The 4,212-nt window shown below is 44.2% G+C and overlaps 9 non-coding genes across 9 annotated transcripts; all 9 read right to left on the bottom strand.

Moving 5' to 3' along the window:
- Nucleotides 1-83: 83 nt before the first annotated feature.
- On the bottom strand, nt 84-202 carry LOC129114980 (5S ribosomal RNA). Its single transcript, XR_008532777.1, has one exon. It is a non-coding gene; the product is annotated as a 5S ribosomal RNA (ribosomal RNA).
- Nucleotides 203-582: 380 nt separating this feature from the next.
- LOC129114979 (5S ribosomal RNA) lies at nt 583-701 on the bottom strand. Its single transcript, XR_008532776.1, has one exon. It is a non-coding gene; the product is annotated as a 5S ribosomal RNA (ribosomal RNA).
- Nucleotides 702-1,081: 380 nt separating this feature from the next.
- On the bottom strand, nt 1,082-1,200 carry LOC129114978 (5S ribosomal RNA). The gene has a single exon (XR_008532775.1). It is a non-coding gene; the product is annotated as a 5S ribosomal RNA (ribosomal RNA).
- A 381-nt stretch (nt 1,201-1,581) lies between these two features.
- On the bottom strand, nt 1,582-1,700 carry LOC129114985 (5S ribosomal RNA). Its single transcript, XR_008532782.1, has one exon. It is a non-coding gene; the product is annotated as a 5S ribosomal RNA (ribosomal RNA).
- Nucleotides 1,701-2,079: 379 nt separating this feature from the next.
- Nucleotides 2,080-2,198, bottom strand: LOC129114984 (5S ribosomal RNA). Its single transcript, XR_008532781.1, has one exon. It is a non-coding gene; the product is annotated as a 5S ribosomal RNA (ribosomal RNA).
- A 380-nt stretch (nt 2,199-2,578) lies between these two features.
- On the bottom strand, nt 2,579-2,697 carry LOC129114983 (5S ribosomal RNA). Its single transcript, XR_008532780.1, has one exon. It is a non-coding gene; the product is annotated as a 5S ribosomal RNA (ribosomal RNA).
- A 379-nt stretch (nt 2,698-3,076) lies between these two features.
- Nucleotides 3,077-3,195, bottom strand: LOC129114981 (5S ribosomal RNA). The gene has a single exon (XR_008532778.1). It is a non-coding gene; the product is annotated as a 5S ribosomal RNA (ribosomal RNA).
- Nucleotides 3,196-3,575: 380 nt separating this feature from the next.
- Nucleotides 3,576-3,694, bottom strand: LOC129114982 (5S ribosomal RNA). The gene has a single exon (XR_008532779.1). It is a non-coding gene; the product is annotated as a 5S ribosomal RNA (ribosomal RNA).
- A 380-nt stretch (nt 3,695-4,074) lies between these two features.
- On the bottom strand, nt 4,075-4,193 carry LOC129114976 (5S ribosomal RNA). Its single transcript, XR_008532774.1, has one exon. It is a non-coding gene; the product is annotated as a 5S ribosomal RNA (ribosomal RNA).
- Between the last annotated feature and the right edge of the window lie 19 nt (nt 4,194-4,212).

The raw sequence follows: 4,212 nt of genomic DNA, 5'->3' as shown, positions 1-4,212 counted from the left end.
ATCTAGCTATTTCCTTCCCACCCTGTCGGTGTCCACTGAAAAAGCAGCAGCGCCCTCTGCTTTTTGTAAAGAGGAGTGAAAAAAGCTTACAGCACCTGGTATTCCCAGGCGGTCTCCCATCCAAGTACTGACCAGGCCCGACCCTGCTTAGCTTCCGAGATCAGACGAGATCGGGCGTGTTCAGGGTGGTATGGCCGTAAGCAAATATTGCGCCTACCAAAGGGCCTTTTAAAGATACTATATCACCACGCTTTGCTCTTTCGTCTATACAGGGAGCGCCTGCAGATTGCCAGACACACTCACAGCTTTTAAATGTCAAATCAGAATGTACAAAGTGGCTATAAGGATCACAAATGTAGTGCAGTAAAAAGATTAATATTTACTGTTGAAATGTAGAATACGTTAGCATAAAATTGAAAAGAAAATGATCGATGAGCTTAGGAATGATGAAAGCCATCATTTAACTGGATTTGTGTCATTTCTATACCGGCAAGTCATGATCTAGCTATTTCCTTCCCACCCTGTCGGTGTCCACTGAAAAAGCAGCAGCGCCCTCTGCTTTTTGTAAAGAGGAGTGAAAAAAGCTTACAGCACCTGGTATTCCCAGGCGGTCTCCCATCCAAGTACTGACCAGGCCCGACCCTGCTTAGCTTCCGAGATCAGACGAGATCGGGCGTGTTCAGGGTGGTATGGCCGTAAGCAAATATTGCGCCTACCAAAGGGCCTTTTAAAGATACTATATCACCACGCTTTGCTCTTTCGTCTATACAGGGAGCGCCTGCAGATTGCCAGACACACTCACAGCTTTTAAATGTCAAATCAGAATGTACAAAGTGGCTATAAGGATCACAAATGTAGTGCAGTAAAAAGATTAATATTTACTGTTGAAATGTAGAATACGTTAGCATAAAATTGAAAAGAAAATGATCGATGAGCTTAGGAATGATGAAAGCCATCATTTAACTGGATTTGTGTCATTTCTATACCGGCAAGTCATGATCTAGCTATTTCCTTCCCACCCTGTCGGTGTCCACTGAAAAAGCAGCAGCGCCCTCTGCTTTTTGTAAAGAGGAGTGAAAAAAGCTTACAGCACCTGGTATTCCCAGGCGGTCTCCCATCCAAGTACTGACCAGGCCCGACCCTGCTTAGCTTCCGAGATCAGACGAGATCGGGCGTGTTCAGGGTGGTATGGCCGTAAGCAAATATTGCGCCTACCAAAGGGCCTTTTAAAGATACTATATCACCACGCTTTGCTCTTTCGTCTATACAGGGAGCGCCTGCAGATTGCCAGACACACTCACAGCTTTTAAATGTCAAATCAGAATGTACAAAGTGGCTATAAGGATCACAAATGTAGTGCAGTAAAAAGATTAATATTTACTGTTGAAATGTAGAATACGTTAGCATAAAATTGAAAAGAAAATGATCGATGAGCTTAGGAATGATGAAAGCCATCATTTAACTGGATTTGTGTCATTTCTATACCGGCAAGTCATGATCTAGCTATTTCCTTCCCACCCTGTCGGTGTCCACTGAAAAAGCAGCAGCGCCCTCTGCTTTTTGTAAAGAGGAGTGAAAAAAAGCTTACAGCACCTGGTATTCCCAGGCGGTCTCCCATCCAAGTACTGACCAGGCCCGACCCTGCTTAGCTTCCGAGATCAGACGAGATCGGGCGTGTTCAGGGTGGTATGGCCGTAAGCAAATATTGCGCCTACCAAAGGGCCTTTTAAAGATACTATATCACCACGCTTTGCTCTTTCGTCTATACAGGGAGCGCCTGCAGATTGCCAGACACACTCACAGCTTTTAAATGTCAAATCAGAATGTACAAAGTGGCTATAAGGATCACAAATGTAGTGCAGTAAAAAGATTAATATTTACTGTTGAAATGTAGAATACGTTAGCATAAAATTGAAAAGAAAATGATCGATGAGCTTAGGAATGATGAAAGCCATCATTTAACTGGATTTGTGTCATTTCTATACCGGCAAGTCATGATCTAGCTATTTCCTTCCCACCCTGTCGGTGTCCACTGAAAAAGCAGCAGCGCCCTCTGCTTTTTGTAAAGAGGAGTGAAAAAGCTTACAGCACCTGGTATTCCCAGGCGGTCTCCCATCCAAGTACTGACCAGGCCCGACCCTGCTTAGCTTCCGAGATCAGACGAGATCGGGCGTGTTCAGGGTGGTATGGCCGTAAGCAAATATTGCGCCTACCAAAGGGCCTTTTAAAGATACTATATCACCACGCTTTGCTCTTTCGTCTATACAGGGAGCGCCTGCAGATTGCCAGACACACTCACAGCTTTTAAATGTCAAATCAGAATGTACAAAGTGGCTATAAGGATCACAAATGTAGTGCAGTAAAAAGATTAATATTTACTGTTGAAATGTAGAATACGTTAGCATAAAATTGAAAAGAAAATGATCGATGAGCTTAGGAATGATGAAAGCCATCATTTAACTGGATTTGTGTCATTTCTATACCGGCAAGTCATGATCTAGCTATTTCCTTCCCACCCTGTCGGTGTCCACTGAAAAAGCAGCAGCGCCCTCTGCTTTTTGTAAAGAGGAGTGAAAAAAGCTTACAGCACCTGGTATTCCCAGGCGGTCTCCCATCCAAGTACTGACCAGGCCCGACCCTGCTTAGCTTCCGAGATCAGACGAGATCGGGCGTGTTCAGGGTGGTATGGCCGTAAGCAAATATTGCGCCTACCAAAGGGCCTTTTAAAGATACTATATCACCACGCTTTGCTCTTTCGTCTATACAGGGAGCGCCTGCAGATTGCCAGACACACTCACAGCTTTTAAATGTCAAATCAGAATGTACAAAGTGGCTATAAGGATCACAAATGTAGTGCAGTAAAAAGATTAATATTTACTGTTGAAATGTAGAATACGTTAGCATAAAATTGAAAAGAAAATGATCGATGAGCTTAGGAATGATGAAAGCCATCATTTAACTGGATTTGTGTCATTTCTATACCGGCAAGTCATGATCTAGCTATTTCCTTCCCACCCTGTCGGTGTCCACTGAAAAAGCAGCAGCGCCCTCTGCTTTTTGTAAAGAGAGTGAAAAAAGCTTACAGCACCTGGTATTCCCAGGCGGTCTCCCATCCAAGTACTGACCAGGCCCGACCCTGCTTAGCTTCCGAGATCAGGCGAGATCGGGCGTGTTCAGGGTGGTATGGCCGTAAGCAAATATTGCGCCTACCAAAGGGCCTTTTAAAGATACTATATCACCACGCTTTGCTCTTTCGTCTATACAGGGAGCGCCTGCAGATTGCCAGACACACTCACAGCTTTTAAATGTCAAATCAGAATGTACAAAGTGGCTATAAGGATCACAAATGTAGTGCAGTAAAAAGATTAATATTTACTGTTGAAATGTAGAATACGTTAGCATAAAATTGAAAAGAAAATGATCGATGAGCTTAGGAATGATGAAAGCCATCATTTAACTGGATTTGTGTCATTTCTATACCGGCAAGTCATGATCTAGCTATTTCCTTCCCACCCTGTCGGTGTCCACTGAAAAAGCAGCAGCGCCCTCTGCTTTTTGTAAAGAGGAGTGAAAAAAGCTTACAGCACCTGGTATTCCCAGGCGGTCTCCCATCCAAGTACTGACCAGGCCCGACCCTGCTTAGCTTCCGAGATCAGACGAGATCGGGCGTGTTCAGGGTGGTATGGCCGTAAGCAAATATTGCGCCTACCAAAGGGCCTTTTAAAGATACTATATCACCACGCTTTGCTCTTTCGTCTATACAGGGAGCGCCTGCAGATTGCCAGACACACTCACAGCTTTTAAATGTCAAATCAGAATGTACAAAGTGGCTATAAGGATCACAAATGTAGTGCAGTAAAAAGATTAATATTTACTGTTGAAATGTAGAATACGTTAGCATAAAATTGAAAAGAAAATGATCGATGAGCTTAGGAATGATGAAAGCCATCATTTAACTGGATTTGTGTCATTTCTATACCGGCAAGTCATGATCTAGCTATTTCCTTCCCACCCTGTCGGTGTCCACTGAAAAAGCAGCAGCGCCCTCTGCTTTTTGTAAAGAGGAGTGAAAAAAGCTTACAGCACCTGGTATTCCCAGGCGGTCTCCCATCCAAGTACTGACCAGGCCCGACCCTGCTTAGCTTCCGAGATCAGACGAGATCGGGCGTGTTCAGGGTGGTATGGCCGTAAGCAAATATTGCGCCTACCAAG

Source organism: Anoplopoma fimbria, unplaced genomic scaffold (genome assembly GCF_027596085.1).
Source record: "Anoplopoma fimbria isolate UVic2021 breed Golden Eagle Sablefish unplaced genomic scaffold, Afim_UVic_2022 Un_contig_6510_pilon_pilon, whole genome shotgun sequence".
Classification (NCBI taxonomy): domain Eukaryota; kingdom Metazoa; phylum Chordata; class Actinopteri; order Perciformes; family Anoplopomatidae; genus Anoplopoma; species Anoplopoma fimbria.
This window is presented reverse-complemented; position numbering and strand designations above follow the sequence as displayed.